The sequence below is a fragment of the Lactuca serriola genome, chromosome 4 (assembly GCF_051521515.1).
Source record: "Lactuca serriola cultivar US96UC23 chromosome 4, Lser_US96UC23_V15, whole genome shotgun sequence".
NCBI classification, from domain to species: domain Eukaryota; kingdom Viridiplantae; phylum Streptophyta; class Magnoliopsida; order Asterales; family Asteraceae; genus Lactuca; species Lactuca serriola.
This window is the reverse complement of record NC_136411.1, coordinates 207,174,878-207,196,017: the sequence shown is the minus strand read 5'-3', so window position 1 is coordinate 207,196,017 and position 21,140 is coordinate 207,174,878. Positions and strand designations below refer to the sequence as shown.

Sequence of the window (21,140 nt, the reverse complement as noted above, 5' to 3'; positions counted from 1 at the left end):
AATGGAAGTTTGGAGGGATGCGAGATCAGCCGGTGATCTTTATTCCCTCTTGTGTTCATGAATCAAACCCTAACCACTATTCTATTGAGCTGCTGCCGATTGGGAGTCCTCCTTCTGCCGCCACTCTTCTTTCCGGTAAATTGTGATCGGTGAGACCATGGCCAGCCATCGGAGAAGTTGCTATCAGTAGCGTCGAGCAGCACAACAAAGTCAATAGCGAGCCGCCGCTGCCAGTAGGGATTGTCTGCCACGATCGCTGCCGGTGAGACCTTGAACCGTCGAGCGCTCTTCTGTGATGCTAGAGCCGACGAAGCCGGAGACCAGGAGCCAAGCCCCATACGCTGTCGTCGCCACCACCGCCCTATGGTTATTCCAAATCTGCTAGCGAGCTCCGGCTGCCTCCACGACGAGGGTTGTGTTAGGGCGTATTTGGTGATCTCCATGTAGTTGTGTATTGCTGTTTCCATTTCGGATTTGTGTGTGTTCTCCTTGTGGTCGAAAATCCACTGCCACCACCATGAGGTGGTGGCTGCCATCCATGTGTGTTTTCTACCACCCTCCGCCGCCACTAGCCTCCATGGGAGGTGGATATGGGTGTGTTTGTGAGTTTATGTTTGAGTATAATTATTGTTTTCTGATATTATGAGGTTGAATGGGTGCTTGTATGGCCGGGAAACCTCCCACCACCACCTTGAAGTGGTGGCCGCCGCCGTGAGCCGCCACTAACCACCACTACCTGAGGTGGCAGTGGGTGGTCCTTGGCATAGTGAACCCTAATCAGCCCAAATGCTTGATATGGGCTTGTTGGATGGTTTATGGGCTAGAAAACCTAATTAGGGTTTAGAAAACCCTAATTTTGGGGTTTGTTGGTTTGGGCCTATTGGGACCCGCATTTTGACCAATGGACTGAAGTTATAACCCATGACGATTTTATTGTATGATGGCTTAGTGGAATCATGGACTTAATGGGTTAAGCCATTAATGGGTTAAGTGAGAAACACTTAACCCTAATCATCATTTTATGTGGAAACCCTAGTTTCTACTTGGGTCGTGTGTTGAGCCTTTTATTGGGCTTTGGTGATTGGGCCATTGATGAGCCATCCAAGAGCAGTCACATTGACTAGAATATTTAAATGGGCTTTCGGGTAAGGTCTGTGTGAGGGTTGGGCCCAATTTGGAAAATTGGGCCATGGTTGGGCCATTGGAGGACTTTTTGTGAACCCATTTGGTATTGGGCCTTAGTGGGCCCATTGGGCTTGGATTATTTATGGACCGGATTGGTGGACCATATTTAGACCTAATAATGTGAAGGTTTGTCTTGTATCCCAATAGGGTTATTTGTGGGTTTGGCTTAGTAATGGAAGCCAGAGTGTACCAGTAGCATTTATAGGATCTGTTCGCCATCCGAGGTGAGTGTTCTCACTATACTTTACCTTGAGTGGTAGTTATGTGTGACCGGAAGGTCTTATGTGCTTACATTGAGTATTATGTTATCCTGTTTTATGTGACATACTATGCATTTTGTCTTTGTGAGTTATGCTATGCGGAGTTTATAGACCGGACTGGAGGGCCCAACGATTTATGAGGCCGGAAGGCTCAAGCAGACCGGACCGGAGGGTCCAACGAGCATAGGACCAGAAGGTCCACAGAGTTAGGGCCGGAGGGTCCACAAAGTTAGGACCAGAGGGTCCACAGAGTTATAGCCTCGAGTGGCTAGTATCTGTTGTATGTGGTATTTCGGGGAACTCACTATGCTTCGTGCTTACCGTGTTATGTGTTATGTGTTTCAGGTACTTCTCAGGATCACGGGAAGGCGACAACTCGATTGTACACACAAGATGAAGAGTTATGTTTTGGAGGATCCTGGATTATTAATCAAACAGTTATGGCTTTGTGTTTTGTTAATTTGATAATTGTGGATTTTCATGTAATGTATTATGAGAATTTTGTGATTTAACAATGAAAAATTTATATGAAAATTTTCGGTGTTACAAGCTGGTATCAGATCCTTGGTTTGAGGGATTCGGATGCACCTTCGGGTAGATCTGGACTCAAACTGAGGATTTGAGAAAAAATTTCAAGGAAATGATTTTTCTAAAACGAGTAAGAGTTTCTAAAAGAATACAAGTTGGAGCAGTGTGTACAATCAGCTATAGCCCGAACGGTGATTTCCCAAAATACCCTTACGTTTTTATTACGTTTGTTATCTGTGATGTGCTTTCGAGCATGTGTTGAGTAAGAGTATCTTGCCGGAATCCTCTAGAGAGGGTTTTGAGTAAAGGGGTAATCTAGGAGAGATACCTAGATGAGCATTTGAGGAGTCTACTTAGAGAGTAGTCAAATGCCCGTGTGGGGTAAAGTTGCTTGAGCTCGGTGGTATCCTTAGAGTATGAGGAGAGCAAGTGGGTAATGACCTAGAGTGGTTTATATGTTAGTAGAGATTATTCGATGCCCGAATGTTGCTTGCTTCGTGCTTTGTGGAACTCTTTATGATGAGAGCCAGCTACTAAGTGAATATGACGATATCCAGGAGGTAGATGGCTGACATCATAAGGAGTTCTTCAGCAGCTGATGGCGGGAAGTGTGAGAACCTAGGAAGAGCTTAGGAAAGGGTGACCCTAGTCAGATGAGTACACTGACATCGTTGGATATTTCGCAAAGGAGCGAACACGCATGACGGGGTTGGTGAGTGAAAAGGTCGAGCAGTTACTTAGGGACTCGGGGATGGTCCGTGTGGAAAGTATGGGTAGATTTGGCAAGTAGTATGGGCCTGTACTATTGAAAGCAGAGGACCCATACTCGATACAGAGAACATTCCGGAGGTTCTAAGTAGCAGATGAGAGGTGATTTCATGGTTCGAGTACCATGATTTGTAGCAGTTGAGAGGTGATTTCCTGATTCAAGTACCATGATGTGTAGCAGATCGAGAGGTGACTTCATGGTTCGAGTACCTTGATTTGTAGCAGATCAAGAGGTGACTTCATGGTTCGAGTACCATGATTTGTAGCAGATCGAGAGGTGACTTCATGGTTCGAGTACCATCATTTGTAGCAGATCGAGAGGTGATTTCATGGTTCGAGTACCATGATTCGTAGCAGATCGAGAGGTGATGTCATGGGTCGAGTACCATGATTCGTAGCGGATTGAGAAGAGATAACATGGTTCGGGTACCATGATTCATAGCAGATCGAGGGGTGGCCACATGGTTCAAGTACCATGACCCATGGCGGTTAGTGTTCCTGGTTCTACCAGTTATGTCATGGTGATTGTCTAGGCTGAGATCAGATGTGCAAGAGTTTGGGGCCAGAAGGCCATGATGAACGAGTTTTAGTGAAGCATCCCTGGAGAGGGAAATCGAGTTAGCTCCAAGGGATTGTTGGTGATATGCCAGTTGGAGTCGCAAGACTCAAGGATGAGTAGAGATAGCAGTTATAGAGGATTGTAGCATGAGTGAGCAATCAGCCAATAGTGGAGATGTCACCGTCTGTGACATGGATGGTATTATTTCTGTTTCCTGTGGGAAACATAAGAGGTGTTGACAATTCGGTTTCCGAGCATGGGGGTAGAACCCTGCGGGTTAGCATTGATGGCGACCTTTCATCAGAGTATTTGGGCAGTATGTTTGCCGAGAGGTAATGTTAGAGCATGAGCAGGTTGTCAGCAAGGACTGAGATGGTTAAGGACAAGGATACACCCTATTTGAGCATTGTAGGGCATGTATTAGTTGCAGCGGCAGACGATTAAGAAGAGGGTATTCGGGCAGTGGCTCTTATTATCTATGATGAGTATCGAGTTTGGTAATGAGTACTCCACTCTTATTACAATCCACGTGATGGAACATTGATTGAAGAGTCGAGGATGAGGAGTATGATAGTTCATTATTTCAGATTAAGAGTCAGAGTTACTACTGGAGAGTTGAGATGTCCGATAATGGGATGATACGAGATTCTGAATGCCTAGGAGTAGTCATCATGAGAAGTTTCTGAGGATTTCATCTGAGATTCGGGTAGTTGGAGTTGCTCGAACTCCATCAGGGAGATCATTGAGCATTGCATATCACCTTCCAAGAGTAGGTGCGATGTTACTGGTAAAAAAAAACAGTTTGTGGGATAGATTGTTGGTGAACCAATTGGTGATGGTTCGAACCCTGAGTGGGGGAGGACCGGGTGCTGTTGAGGAGATCAGAGATATGTTGAAGAGTGATTAGAGAACTAGATATAGAGACCTGCGGTGCGGATTCCTGAGACCATGATTATTGATGGTCAAGGCGAAGTGCAACGCGAGATAGTCCATGTCGTATGTGTTCAAGAAAGGATGAGTGTCTACACAACAGGTGGCCGTTAGGTAGAGGCCTTGTAGTAGGTAATAATTTTTTGAGGTGGTTGGTTCGATGAATGGATTATTCTATGCTCTTTGGAATGGGTAAGAGATGATCGTGCAACCAGCTTCAGAGTCGGTATGAATATCCTTGGAGAGGTTTGAGCGACAGAGGAGGGAGTATAGGATTGTCGACATCATGTTCTGAGTCATCGACGATTTCCCTGTGTTTAAAGTTGAGGATTGGGATTTTCGAAGTTCTAAGATGTGCGAGATGAAGATCAGTTTTGAGATTCCAACAGAGTACATTGCGGTATCTGAGTATGATGTCGTGAGTATGAGATCAGTGGTGGGGGCAAGACATCATGAGATTCTGTGATGGTGTGCCGACACATCTGGGTATGATGTCCAAAATTTCAGTTTATTTCGAGTCTTGAGTTATGAGATGACGAGTGGTGTATCAAGTGTCTATGGTTCCGGTGGGAGCCCTTCAGCTAATTGACATCAATAGATTTATCTAAGAAGGTGAATTGCGGCGAGAAAAAGAGGTTTTGTCACGACGGTGGTCGTCCAAAGTAGTGATGTTTAGTCTGGATGGGTGTATGTGTACCTATCTATGTTGGGCCGTAGAACATGAGTTAATGATCGTAGTCTGTTTTCAACCTGAGGATGAGATTGTGAAGTGGTAAGAGTAAGTGCGGTAAGACTACGGGGAGCTGCAGCTTCAATGAGTCAGTGCAGAGAAGTTGTCGTGATGCTACGGGGAGCTGTAGTACTCACTATTTAGTGAGAGGTTGTGGTGATGCTACGGGGAGCCGTAGTACTCACTATTCAGTAAGAGGATGTGGTGATGCTACGAGGAGACGTAGTACTCACTGTTCAGTGAGAGGTCGTTATGATACTGCGGGGAGCCGTAGTACCCGCTAGTCAGCGAGAGAACATTGTGATGAAGTGCTCTCTGATCAGAGCTTGATACAGAAGAGTTTTAGGCTTGGGTAGTCCTAATAATTGAGTCTTTGGGAACCTGGTGGCCGGGCCAGGGGCGAGATTGTGGTCTCCATGATGGTTGGGATCCGTTATATCTCGAATTGATTAGAGGTTGTGGCACATTGGTGGGAATCGGAGAAGTGATGTACGCATAGATTCGTAAATCACGGGTTGTGAGTTGAGTATCATATTGGATTTGAGAGATTCCAATTCTGCTGTTGAATCAGAATCTCGAGTTTGAGTTTGGCCCTATCTGTGTAAAGTTAAGGTAAGCTGAGATTTTAGATCCCTAATGGATTTCATTTTGAGTGGTATGGTTTACATTTAATGTTCTAGACCTGGGATGGTTAGTTCATTCGGCGTGATAAGGACCGCAACATACATTAAGTTATTGAGTGTTAGTCGACAGAGGTTGGTAATGATGTGTGATTACAGCTTGGGGTAAAGCGAACTTAGTGGTTGCATGTACATGTGGTTGGTTAAGATAGCTCTATTGGACGGAACGTCCGGGGATATGCTTGGGCTTATGGTCATGCCGTTCAAGATGTCGGGCGTGTAAGGGATGGTAAGGAATGATTTCGAGGACAAAATCTAACTTAAGTGGGGGAGAGTTGTAACATCCCGAATATTAGATAAATAAATAGATAAGGGTTAATATAAGTCGAAACCCTATATTAATAAAAAAAATAATAATAACATTGCAAGGTGTTGGCCTCGAGGAGTTAATTGTCACGATTTAAGCAATTGGGGGTTAAAAGTGTAAATTCCAGAGTGGTTTGTATATATTTTCAAAGGCAGGGGCTGATTGGTAAGTTACTGGGACTTAATTGAATAGATTTGGGAAGAAAGAACCAAATTGTAAATTTTGGATTCAATTTGTAATGATTTCTGAGGGCGGGGGTTATTAGGTAAATTTTGTACTTAGTTTGAAGAAAATCGGGTAAGTAGGGGTTGAATGTGATAAAATGAATGGAAGTTTGGAGGGATGCGAGATCAGCCGATGATCTTTATTCCCTCCCGTGTTCATGAATCAAACCCTAACCACTATTCGATTGAGTCGCCGCCGGTTGCGAGTCCTCCTTCTGCCGCCACTCTTCTTTCCAGTAAATCATGATCGGTGAGACCATGGCCAGCCATCGGAGAAGCTGATGTCAGGGGCCAGAAATAGAATACCGGAGGGCGGGATCATTTTGGCATATAGGACTTCTGAATCCAGCAACCCAAGCGGCCCTCCAAACCGGATTCCCTGTATCCCGAGTGGTTAAAAAGACATTATAACGACACCTATATAACTCACAATAATAGTCTAAATACTTATTATAAGGTCCTAATAACATTACTATATTAAAACATAAGTTATACTAAAGATATGTTAGACATAGCTCATTTACAGCGGGTTTTTCTCAAAACTGGGCTCCACTGGAGTAACGTTCCTGAGCCGAATGGCTCTTCTTCTCGGAGTCGTCGGGAGCTCCGAGGCTACCGCCTCGTGCTAGGGAGGTTCCTTAGGCTTTTCGGGGGGTTTCGGGGTTAGAGAGAGGTTCTAGAGAGAGAGAGAGAGAGGGGGAAGTGATGGGAGGTGTGAGGAATGAAGAGGGCTTCACCTCTTATTTATAGGGGGTTGGAGGGTCACTCATGTCGTGAGCCAACATGGGCTCCAAGTCTGAGCCTGATGCTAACACGTGGCATCGCACATAGGGTGGAAATCAGCCGATTTTAAAAAATTCATAACTTTTGCATACGAGTTCCGCTTTCAACGTTCTTGATATCCACGCATAGGTAAAAATAAGATCTACAACTTTCATTTTGACTCGCCCGCTAAGTCTTGACCGATCATAAATCTAACAGTAGGAGGAGATTAGACTAGTAAATGACCGCGAAGAATTCGTAACTCCTTCATGCGGACTCCGTTTTCGTCTATCTTTTTATCGTTGAGTTCCTATTAATGAGATATTCAACTCTCATTTAGGTCGCGTAGGCTAAAACCGCTCGATCTAAAATTTGAGTTTCGGGTCCTACACTACTATGCCAAATCTTAGAAAATTCATAACTTGCTCATACAAAGTCAGATTTGGGCGTTCTTTTTTTGTATGTTCTCGGTTTAACATATACTACCACTGTTGTTTAGATTTCTTAGGCTACAAAGTCCTCCATCGTAAATTCACTATTTACGTCTCCCGGTGTCGTGCATGTTTTGCCGTAAAACTTCGACGGACCATAACTTGTTCGTTATAACTCGGATTTCGGCGTTCTTTATATGTATGGAACCCTTGTAGCATATACTACCACTTGGTTAAGATTATTCCTTCTAAATAATCTTCCATCAAAAACTTATTTTTGATGCTCATTATCTCTAAATTGACTAGCCCGGATTTGCGGGCGTTACACTATAGGTTTTTAAATGTTTTAAAAAGTGTAAAATTTGCATGATTTTTGTGGATGTTACAGTGAAGTTTCCAACTTTACCCTTAAGAACTATCCTATTAGGTATAGAACCCAAACCCTAAGCTTAAAAGGTTAAGGCTTTAACAATAAGCACGTATTCACCATGACAAGGCCCCAAAATATAGATATGGTCCTTAAAGGCTACAAACACACCTAAATTTTCCAACTTTACTCTCAAATATGCTTGGAAGAGACTCAAATGTTCAAAAGAAGCCATAAGATGGACTTAATGCATGCATGGAGCCCTTAAGACAAAAAAGTTGGCACCTTTATGCTAAAAGAGCTCAAGAGGACCATGGATCTGGAAGAATAGCACTTGGGACGACCTTCAACCCCACTAACCACCAAAACATGGCTAAAAGCCTCAAAACTAACCCAAAAAGAGATCTTATCAAACATTAAGCAAGGTTAGAACTTTATACCAGAAATATGATGGAAATGAAGTAAAGAATTAAAATCTTGAAGGCTCCAACTTCAATCACCACCTTACACCAAGCTTCTCCTTCTTCTAATGGCTTCAAACACTCCAAAATATACTCTCAAAGGGCTTAGAACACTCAAAAAGGCTTTATGGTTTCGAGATTAGTGTTAGGGACTTTGGAGGCTGGAAATTAGGCCAACACCTGGGACTTATGGTGTTTAAATAGGGTGCAAAACCCTAAAATTAGGGTTTCCTCCAGAGCGGTCAACTCACCGAGTTGAGACTCCTAAACTCGTCGAGTTACCTAATGAAACCTTGCGGCCGAAACAACTTCAACACGTCTCACGTACTCCAACCCACCTAAAGAAATGCAGATCTTTCCAGCTCTTGGTCTGTTACTCTACAACGATGAGAGATAGAGAGCTAGCTAGCGACAGAAACATTATGAGGGACAAATGTGATGGTGGTGGTTTCCGACGAAGGGTTGCGCCCTCTTGCTAAGCCCTAGGGGTATCACCCCTAGCGGGATCTAAGAGCTCCCATAGAGCTCTTTGGTGGTCTCGCTGATCGTCATACCTTATTTATGTCCATAATTTCATTTTACTAACAAAATTATTATAGAAAATATTATTTTAAAATAATATTTTTTTTATATTTATGTTAAAATTATCATAAACTATGGATAAAATCAGCATTTGATACTAAATGATCTAATGCTCGGTAATTATAAAAATATGAATTATATAAATCCTAATTCGTAGTCTGATATCGGTGCCTTGATATGAAATTGGTCATTAAAAAATTATCCTCATAATCTGGATTTCATGTAACCTACTAATAAATTCAAAATATCATATTCGAAAAATAATCACACCACCTATTAATTTCAAAAGTCTTCCTCTCCTTCAAAATTTCCTTTTAATCGTTATCTAATATTAAAGTCGCGGTATTATAATTAAAAATATTATCTACATATAATATCGATTGTAACAACTTTTATTTTAACCAAACCTCAACACAAAAAATGAGTAAACAACTAAATACACTATGGAAATACCTCTAATTTCAATCGACTCCTTCGGCTAATTGGATTCTTGGTAAAACTTATATCTCTCTTTCTATGCACAAACGATCCAATGTCTTTTGCTTCTTATTTAAGTTTGTGTTTCAAATTCTGTTTGACTTTGTAACTTGACTAACTTCATGAAAAAATGGCAGGTAATTGATATTTGTGAGAATGCTTTTTCTTTTTCTTTGACTTTTATTTTCCTTTCAGCTTATTACAATTTTACATGGTTCTTCATGCTAACTGTATAGTCATCATAAAAATAAATTAAAAGAAGATTTTGGTAAGTTTTATATTTATATTGCTTTTTCTAGATTTAACTGTAGAAATTTATGTGAATTTACTTATTTATTTATCAGGTATAGAGGCATGGTCAGGTGACTTTAATGTCCTTCTCTCATACAAATACTAAAAAATAAGTTCTTTTTAATCTTTTAATTAATTTATTTTTTTAACAAATAAACTGCTAAGTGAGTTGTGTTGACTTTTTGCAGTCAACAGTTGAGTTAGGGCTTGATTTCGTCTTCCCTGAAAGTCAAGCAGAAGCTGTAAGATTAGGTGCAAAGATTCGTGAACTTCCTAATGACCATGAGTCCATGACGCAAAGCTTCAAATTTTAGAGGTCGACCATCTTTTTTCCCATTACACCCTTGTGATTTCATTATTTACCTTTTTTTAATTGTAATGTTGAATGATTGTAGGTTGGAAAGATTTCACTTCATTCAGCAAGTTCATCAATTAAGGAAGTTCAAAATTTGGTGTTGGATCCAAAGTAAGACACTCAGATGAGAATCTCTTTTATTCATTTATTTATTTTTTTAATTAATGTTTCTACTTTTTTATCTTTCTTTTTTCTTTTTTATGCTTTACAGCAGAATTCCATATTATCTAATAATCAGACAATCAGGATTGGATTTAAAGGTACTTAAGAAGAACTCTCCTTAACCTATTTTTGTATAGAAGTTGCCAATTTGTTGAAGAATCTGTCATTGGGTTCTCAATCAAAGACATTTTTTGGGTTGTTAGGTTGTTATCTATCCTCAAATTCTTCATTACCTTGGTTAGTTTGTCTTTCACCATCCCAATTTGTAGACTTTGGGTCCAAATCTACTCATTGCAAACTTTAATAAGTTGGGTCAATCGCTTAGTATTTCAAAAGAAATGCTAACATCTAACATCTCTGGTCACAGTTTCTTTCTAATGGAATGGAATGGAGTGTGAATGAAGTTGGTTCATCTTAAATTATTGGATAAGCCGGAAGTGAAACAGCAAGAGATGGTCACGTCTGGCTCCAACCACTAATGACTGCCAATAACTGTGACTCATTTGTCCATTTAGTAATCGAATTTATCTTGAATCATTTCTATAAATGGGTTATTAGATACTTTCTTAAACCAAATAAATGTTTGTATAACCTGCTGAGAAAGAATGACATTTTAATTTTTTCTTTTACTAATTGTATGTGAGATTTGGCCTACATCTGAGATTCTTGATTCTCATCTTACATTCAATTCTCTCTATTACAATGTTACACTTTTATTTTTTTCTTATTTAGACACTATACGTAACGTTGTAATTTTCCATCTTTTTTCTTATTAGGACATTCTACTTCAAACACCTACACACCCGATGTTAGGTACAAATAAAATTAAGATGCTTTAATTAACTTCAACAAACTTGCAATAAATCTCACTGGTCAGTTATTTCTGGCGGATCCAACCCCGCAAAGCGGGGCTCCTCCCTAGTTTTTATTAATAATGTCTTTATTTCATTTTGAAAACCACATACAATTTCTTGATGCTAATGTTTAACATGCATAAATTGAAATAGAACGATAACAAAAAAGTTTGGTCTCCTATTATGTAAAACATAAACTTGAAATAATATTAAGCTTTTTGGGTGAGCCCTAGTGCCAACCCTGAATCTTTCAATCTGGTTTCAGTGATTGAATCAATCCGGTCTCTCATCTCCTCAGTCAAGTAATTTTCCCAATCTCCCACCTTTCCTTTCCTGAAAAAATTCCGATTCTCCACCACCACCTCCGCCCCAAACATCTGAACACCATCTTTATTCACCTCAAAGTTACTCAAATTCTCAAAACTACACAGCTTCACAATCTCTTCCACAACCCCACCCTCCTCTTCCTCCGTTGTAAAAGGCATTCCCATGAACTCCGCCAACTTCTTCAGCTCCACAGATGGTTCCTTCTTCATATCCTCATACTTCAAGAACAAGATCTTTTCAGGTGATTCCTGGCTTGCTTTCCAGTACCCCAACACATGCTCCCAAAATGGTCCGTATTCGGAGACCCCGTTGCAGAAAAGTTCGTAAGCTTCATTAAACGAAATGGGTGTGAGTTCCTTCGACCTGATTTTGCTCATATAATGCCACTTGGAAATGAGTGCGTCTTTTGGATCCCTACACACGTACACAAACTTGCATGTCGACGATGATGATGTCATTGAGGTCGGTAACAAGTCATGAGCAAAGTGTGTAGCAAACAGTCTAGGGGAAGGGAGATTGTCGAACTTTCTTACAGAATACTGATCAAGAAAGATTTGAGCGTCGAGGGAAGGGAAGACACCGTGGGGTCCGGTTTGATGAAGAGGATTGTCAGAGATTTTGTAACGGTGGCGGTTGGCGGTGGCGAACATGAGAGCTCTAAGCCAGGTGGTTCCACACTTCATGAAAGCTGCGAGGAATATGTCGGTGGGGTTTGGATGGAAGTATTCGTGGATCGTTAATAAGCTCTTGAAAACTGTTTGGGGCAACCAGAAACCTTTATGTAGAAAGATTTCAGGGCCCCTCCAACCTTTGCCTTCGGGGAGAGTCGCAACAAGGCCGTTTACCTTTTCATTGAGCTTGTTGTGGACGTGTTCTTGTTGGTCTGAGATTGGGTTTTCGCCATTAATGGCTGTGGGGTGGGAGCATATATTTTGGTTGGAAATGAGGTCCGTCGACATGTTTTCAGAGTAGAGTTGAAGTAGATTGATAGATTGATGCAGGAAAAACTCGAAATATGGAGCTTCTTTAATAGTCATTGCCATACATAAGATAATATTAAGTAACTATAAAACCTACAATCAATGTAGCTGAAATATATAAATATAATCAATAGTAGCATGGCGACAGTTGGCGATAAGATCGGCAGGATTTTTGCTACCCGAAGCATTCAGTCTATGGAGATCATAGATTCATGATCTTGATTGATTAAGGAGAAAGAAAAACAATGGAAGCCTCCTAATCACCATTCTCACTCGGAAATAGAATAAGAGTGTCTGATATGATGGGGCCCGCTTAAGAAGAAGAACATGAAGAGGGCCAAATTGAAGGTGAACATTAAATTCCTTCACCAGTGGAAGGAAACTCGGAAGGTGTCAGAGATCAGCGAAGAGTTGGGAACTAGACAACGACGGTGATTGAGGTTACCGATGACAATCACGTACGTTGAAGAAGCGTTTAACGATCGTGCAGAATTTCGCGACGACTTTACAGTCCCACTATTTCAAATCCCTTAGAAATTGGATCAACAAAATGGTTCTATGCCCACTGGGCCTTATAATAATTAATTAAATGCCACTAGGAAGCCCCATGCAGAGTATAAACTCAAACCTATGCGTGCGTTTGCTACCAAGAAATAGAATTGAAAATAGAGAAAAAAATAAATTAAGGTGGAGAAAAAGAAATGAGTATAATAAAGAATTCACCAAAGAAATGTATATTAGAATCATTTTCATTGTTTGGTTATATTATAGTAAGCAAAAAAACCGAAATGATTTTTTTTGCCATGTTTTTTCATTTTCAAAAAGTTTTCTTTTACAATAATCACATTATAATTTACACATTAAATTATCACATTTTTATATTTGTATTTTTTTTCATTTTCTCAATTAGTTTTTTACCAATAATTTTTTATAATTGCCAATTAGTATTTCACTACTAGAAACTTGAGTTTCAGCGACAAATTTAGCGACGGATTAATTTTGTAGCAAAGTTTAAGGCTTATAGCTAGGGTTTATCGAGGGATCAACTACGAATTTCGCAAGTGTTTATTGGCGCACCTCAATCCCTCGTTAATCATTAGAAAATGAAGGTATTTCAGCGAGGGTTCAACGACAGATAGAGAAATTGTTGATTATTGGCATCTAGTATACGTTTAGAAAGAGAACGCCGACAAATTTTTTTTTGAGGTACGCACATTTTTGTTTTACAATCGCTGATCTCTCGTTGAAATTGGCGCAATCCAATTCCAGTTTCATAAAATTGTTGTAAGTTTCCTTCCCTCCCAAATCTGTTTTATCACTTGGAGTTAGTTCCTTATGCCATGTTAAAACCATCTCCTTTCAAACACATGACAACACAACTCATCGTTGATGCTTCTAATTCTGGAAACCTCCTTAAAATCTAAAAGTAGTTTTCATTAACCTCCGATTCAGGTAAATATCTTGATTTTCATTTATATAGTCATATATTAGGTTATGTTTAGTTCGGTTACACAATATATTGTGTTAGGGTTTAATTTCCCCCTTTTTCTGTTTCAATCATCATCCCTCTTTGTCACACCCGAAAACCGGAACGTCGGAAACGTTCGGGAGTGGGGGATGTCATGTTTAGTATCACAAGACATGCATCATATTAATCAAGTAATAAACAACCATTTCATTAGAAAGAAAGTGTTTACAAAGTATGTGTTTACAAAACATAGAATACATAGGCAAATAACAAAACAAGACTTGAAGCTATACTGCCCCATCTTCTGAATCCTCAGTGCGAGTACCTGTCTACTAGTTACCTGAGAATACAAGTTATTTTGAAAGAGTTGATCAGCAATTAAGCTGGTGAGTTCATTAGATTTTAGTGATGTATGTAAGTTGTAGAAAGTTTAGTAAGTTGTAGTAAATTGTAAGTTTGTTTAGAAAAGTTCGTCAATTCCTCCAAAAAATCCTATATTTCCTACTTTGATGAAAGATAAGTAAAAATGACTCTACAATCATTTCTATGAGTAATAAATGGATACAAGTTATATAAAAACTCAGAGTAAACAAACAATCGAATGTGTGTATCTGTACTAAGCCCACAACCAAACAAGGAACAAGGAATGAGGGGGATGACACACATCCCATTGGTTATTAGATACTTGTTGTATATAATCCTGGTGTATTCCCTTGGTACTCACAGAGTTTACTGTAATAGTTCCTTTATATTTGAAGAAAAGATTCTTTAAGAAATTCCTTATTTCTTGTAATATAATAGTAACCACAGTGGTTCATTCTATAGTCTCTTAGTTTACACTAATTATAAATATATATATATATATATATATATATATATATATATATATATATATATATATATATATATATATATATATATATATATATTCTACAATTAAGCGGATAGTTAATTGTGTGAATCTGCCCTAAGCCCACAACCAAAGAAGGAACACGAAGTAAGGTGGAAATCACACATCCAACTACCCATCGACTATTAATGATATGTATAATTCTCATGTATAAACTACGATATTATAGAACTAATCACTTAAGGTCCTTTAAGTTATATGTGTTTAATAAAATTGATTAAACCCTTTTACGAATTAGTTTCTAGTTTAGTTTACTCAATGTTCTATCGTTAGGACGACTACTAGAGGTAACGAAACTTTGTATTCTAGTTTAGTTTACTCAATGTTCTATCGTTAGGACGACTACTAGAGGTAATGAAACTTTGTACTTTGACGCCTTAGTCGGTACTGATGTGAGTTTTGTATAATTGTATGTTTTATTTATTACTGTCAGATATTTATAAATGTGCTCTGTATAAATAATTTTGATTTAATATATAGCTATCACCTATTGCCTGCTAACCCTGGTACGTGTAATCGTACCAGTGTTAACGCAAACCCAGAAAGATATATTATTATATTTTATCACCTCGTGCCTACTAACCCAGGTTTGTGTAATCGTATTAGAGTTAACGCAAACCCGGAAAGATATATTATTATATTTTATCACATTGTGCCTGCTGACCAAGGTACGTGTAATCGTACTCGAGTTAACGCAAACTCGGAAAGATTTATTATTATATTTTATCACCTCGTGCCTGCTAACCCAGGTCCTTGTAATCGTACTAGAGTTAACGCAAACTTGGAAAGATATTTTATTATATTTTATCAGCTCGTGCCAGCTAACCCAGGTACATGTAATCGTACTAGAGTTAACGCAAACCCGGAAAGATATATTAATACCTTAATTTGTTACAAACAATGAGTTAAGTGTAGAATGTCTTCCTAGAATACTAGGAACATTGTATAGGTGTGTAATACTTGATTTGTTCGTCTGTTATTGTTATAGAGTATTCCTCCCTATACATGTTATATTATGTTCCTCCCTATGCTTGTTATAGTATGTTCCTCCCTGTACTTGTGATAGTATCTTCCTCCCTGTACTTGTTATAGTATGTTCCTCCCTGTACTTGTTATAGTATGATCCTCCTTGTACTTGTTATAGTATTTTCTTCTCTGTACTAGTTATTGTATGAATTGAACCTCCTAAACTATACCTATTGTAGTTTACTAGTATGTTACTTATACTAATACTGATTCGAAGGAAAGACTCATTTTATCTACCATGTTCTGATTATACTTTAAAGACGGAGTTTTGTAAACTATGAAGTAACATAACTTGAAAAGAGCTTTTGAAATGTTTTGATCACTTATAAAAGATATAAGCAATCTTTTGAAAGATGTTTAGAACAATCATTGACAGAATTATCATTATGTTCAACTTGTATTCCCCCCCCCCTTAAAAGTATTTTAAAACAGTTTAAAAGATTGATTACGGGGTATGAACTCACTTGATGTGGGTGATTCAAATGAATATGCACATAAGGATGAGAAGTTCCACGAATGAAGTCCCAAGATTTAACGAAACCTATATGACACATAATAGCATATATTGACATAAATATAGTGTTTAGAAGAAATCAAATGCAAGGAAACACCTCACGGGACTAGGAAACACTTGGAATGAAGTGTTGAATCGCATGTGATTGATCAAGGAAGAGTTCACGACCACTTATGGAGTTTACGGCCATGGGTTTACGGCCAAGGGAGTTTACGGCCGTAAATTCATGGTCAAAGTTGGCAAAGTGTGTGGGTTAAGGTCCTACAACTTCCATTAAGGGTTTATGGTTTAAGGCTTGGACTTAAGAAGAGTTTAAGCTCAAAATGGCACCCTTATAGGGGTTTACGGCCATGGGAGATTGCTTGGCCGTAAACTCCTTTTTTCTTGAGAAATGGATGATTTCAAAGCTCTAATAAGGTGTTCAAAGTAAATAATAAGTTAAGGAAAGGAGTACTTACGATATGGAGGCTTGAAAGGGTTGATTTTGGACCAAAACACTAGTGTGCGTTCTTGGTGAAAGTTGAAGATTTGAAGATCTAGTTAAAATGGATGTTTTCATGGATGAAATCATAAGGGTCTTACTAGATGCAGAGACGTATTAACAAATCAAAGGAAGAACACTTACGTTTTTGGAGGATTTGGATGAAGATCTTGATGATACTTGAGAGAGAAATGGAAGTTCTTGAGGTGGAAATAAAATAATGAAAGAAAGTTGAAGGATATGTGACTATAAGGAGGAGTTTATAGTAAACCTTGAGTTTACGACCGTAAACTCTTGTGCTTTGGCTGTGAACTCCCTTTTGGTGAGGTTAAGCTTGATTTGTTGTTCTGTGGCTTTAGTAGGTACTTCCTAACACTCATTCCTTAAGTGTACTAGGCTAAAACTCCTTAGAATGACTTTTGACAAGGCTAGAACTCATTAGCATTGAGTCTGACACTCAGTTGAGTTGACTGACTGAGCTTTCAAAGCAAAAAAAATTCGGGTTGTCACATCATCCCGCCGTTAGATGGGATTTCGTCCCGAAATTAAAGCTTAACCAATATTCATGAATGAGATGGAAGGTACAGATACTCATGATTCATCTAGATCACTCGATCTCTAGTTAAATCAGGTCCTCTGAATACGTGTTAGAAGACTTTCGCCACGTGGTACAGTTTCGTTTTCGTTCGATAGACTCTGCTGACTAGGGTTTCTGAGGCTTTCCTTCACTGAACTGGATTTCTACAAATTTCTTTTCCAGGTCGAGGCTTTCTCTTGCACGATATATTTGAGTGGAATGATAAAAGTACCGACAGACAACCGCTTTTTCAAATCTCTATATATGTGGCAGGATATGGTGAAATGTATCGAATTCCCTAAATAGATGAGACTTGTACGCTGTTCGGCCGATTCTATTGAGAATCTCTTATGGTCCTTAGCACTTTGGATTTAACATTCCATGCATCCGGAATACACGATAGCCTTCTATGGTGAGATCCCTATTTGACGTGATCATCATCCTAGAGTTCCAAAGGTTTCGCTCTTATGGAAGGCGTAGCTTTCCTGGTTGGTTCTAGAAGTTCTAGGTCATTTGTGGATTCGTACTTTTGGCTTGATAGTTTCCTAGAATGGTTTATGGACCGGCGAATATGTTGTCTGGTATTTCGCAACTAACTAGTCGTTTGGCACTTAATTTAGTCCAGCGCAAAGAGGCTCTGCGCTTACAACCAATGAAGGTTTTCGAATGGAGCAACTTCAAATGCTAATATGGTAAGGGACTTGACTAGTTGGCAATTTGGGTATCCCAAACCTCTCTAAGGTCAGTCGAAATACATTTTTGCCACAAAATTCCTTTTGATTGAATTTGTCCTATCATTCCGTCTGTCATTTCATGGATGGTAGGCTGTGCTCATGACTAGCCTAGCCCTCGAGGATTTTCTGAAGTAACCGCCTAATTTGGAAGGTGATTCTTATTATCTTAAATAGAGATAATAGACATTTGAACACCGAGCAGTCCAACAAATCCCTCGGACATGCGTTCCATTAGCTTAACTAATGTGTCTGTTTTCTTCGATTTGCAAGGAACTGGCAGTTTTAATCCGTCAACGGTCACTAAAAATGCTATCATGTCCGCCTGTTATCTTGGGAAGCTTGACTATGAAGGTCAACTCAATTTGTTGCCTCTGATTAGCAGTATACCCAATCGTAGACCTAGGCAACTTTGCCCTTACGATTCTGATATGATTCATACATGGTCCACCTATCATTACCTCGTGTATACAAGTCATATATAATTAAGATTAGTAAGACGTTTGGATGTGCGGCTCTGCCCCAGGTCCACAACCAAACAAGGAATAGAAGATAGGGCGGTAGCAGACATACTAAATCTGCGAAATCATAATCATATACCACCCTCTCAAATACATTAACTAGTAATAGGTGGGTTGTATTCGTCCTTAGCCTATGTGCTCGAACTTAGTCTGCTGGACGAGTGGTATTTCGTGACGGTCTGCGGACATATGACCACAAGGATTTGGAGATCAAGGTACTCTTCGCACGAGTACTTCAAGGTTTTAGAATACGAAAGACAAAAACGGAGGTTTAGGTCGGACTGTCGATACAATGATGAATGTTTCAAGAACTTGACGGTCGAAGCGATAGAAATATATGAACTTAGTTTGGTGAGGACCACGCCAACTCATGACGAATGATAGTAAAAAACTCTTTATTGAACAAAGTTTTGGCCGATTTGAAAGAAACTTATGATATACGATGATGTAATCCTATTGTGTTCGACAATGTACTCTTTGTAAATGTTCTAGTGCTTTCTGTTTTCCCCTTTGATGTAACACTTCTACGTATCGTACCGCGACGAGCGAGTACATATTAATGAAAGTGTTTTGATAACTAATTTCGATAGTTTATACTATGATCCTCATTGGTACCAATATGATCGCCTGTCATATACAAGTTATGAACACTTAAGATGAATAAGACGGTCAGCTGAGTAGCTCTGCTTCAAATCCATCACCAAACAAGGAATAGGAATTAAGGTGGAATCACTGACTCTAAATCTACAACATCTTAGCTATGCACAACCCTGATGTATATGCTAAGCGATCATAGCTTCTCTGATCGGATCTCTTAGTTCACTCTGATACTGTGAAATAAGCCAAGTTTACTTGGGGAATTGGTCGTGTCGGCTCCTTGCAGAAACGGGCAATGTGCCCCTTTCTATTGCAATTGTTGCATTGCATCTCTCGACAAGCTCCATTGTGGTGGTAAGTGCATCTGTCACACATTGGGAGATTTCCAACATATTGTCTGTCGGGGGTTGTAGTGGTAGCTGAAGTGCAGGATGTTGTTACTGCTGTTGTGGCCACAGGGGTAGTCACGGGCTGTCGTCTCTTGTTAGAACCTTGAGCCGACCCTTTTGCCTTGTTATTCCAGGACTTTTGCTTCCTGATCTAAGGTTTGTGATCGGGGGTGTCCTTGCCACCAGACACTAGCGGGTTCCTTTGATTGTTATTGTGATTAGTATTGTCGGAACTGCTTCTGCTTCCACTGGCGTTATTAACATTGAGTTGTGACATGACGGCTATCACAACAGATGTGACCGCAGCCTGGAAGGTTGCAGTGTCTATCTGCAGAATTGGTGCCTTGCCTGTTGGTTGGTTTCTTCTTGGTGATGACATGATTCTGTCACAACAGCTGTGACCGCAGCCTGGAAGGTAGCAGTGTCTATCTGCAGAATTAGTGCCTCGCCTGTTGGTTGGTTTCTTCCTGGTGATGACATGATTTTGTTGCAAGGCGAAAAATGATCTCTTGAGAAATGATGCTCATCGCTTGTAGTATTCCAACATTTTTAAATGTACTAATTAGTTTCACGCTTTGCTTAACATTTCTCAATGTTTTAGACAGCACTCCTGAGATATGGCCATGGTGGTGGGTAGAAGTAGGTATGGTACGAGTGATATTTAAACTAAGTTAACCCTGTTCTGAGTGCATCTGGTCCTGACTTCCACAAGGTTCTAGAAACAATTCATAATAGGGTCTATACCGAATAAACTTTATGAATTAGAAATGGCTATCCTCGAATGAATATCTATGACCTGAATAACTGTTACCAGTTTCATGTAATGAAAATAATCCTAACACATAGGGTGAGCAGTGTTTCCACTAACTCATTAAGTTAACCAAGATTATTATTTATTAGTGTGACGTATAATACATTTTGGTTACTTTGGCTGATCTCTTTTTGAAAACTTCTTCTTGAACTTACTCTTGTTCCTCCTTGACTCTTCTGCTAACTACTATGAGGAAGTGGTTACATTTATCTGGGTTTTTCGTGCGAGAATGGATGTGTCTAAAGAATCTATTAGATTTAAGGTAACTTTATGGGGTGATCCTTACAGTGTCCTATTATTGTACAATGTATGCAAGTTGTATATAATTTAAGATTAAATAGGCCTTTGAATAAGTGATCCTACTCCAAAACCACAACCAAACAAGGAACAGGTAGTGAAGCGTAGATCATAAAATCTAAGTCTATAAAATCTCAATTATATAAAACTTTTAGGAGTATACATTGCAAGATTATAGACCTATCCGTAAGGGTCTTTTAAGTTATCACATAAGTTATTTATTTAGTGCCTAAAATACTCCTATAGTATTTTAATGTAATGAACTTGATATGTTTTAAACTTGTTGTCATGTTACAGTATCATAAAATACTCCCATAGTATCTTATCTTTACGTTCTTATCTAGAATTCTTTTGGATAGAGTTACGTAAGTTTTAAAACTGTTTCAACACCCCATCACTCCCAAACACATGTCGGTCACATCTCAAATGAATATAATTGATCAGGCTATATTGATTCTAGCTATGATTACATAATTGTTCAGGTTTGACCACAGTGTTCAACCTTTAAATACTCATGTTCTATTCTTCTCGTGATACTTGTTCTAGTATGTATAAACGTATAAGCAAGTAGGTATATTTTTATAACTTATTGTCATAT

At 39.2% G+C, this 21,140-nt stretch overlaps 1 pseudogene; it reads right to left on the bottom strand.

The window, feature by feature from the left end:
- Positions 1-10,981: 10,981 nt before the first annotated feature.
- LOC145103211 (cytosolic sulfotransferase 5 pseudogene) lies at positions 10,982-12,292 on the bottom strand (annotated as a pseudogene).
- Between the last annotated feature and the right edge of the window lie 8,848 nt (positions 12,293-21,140).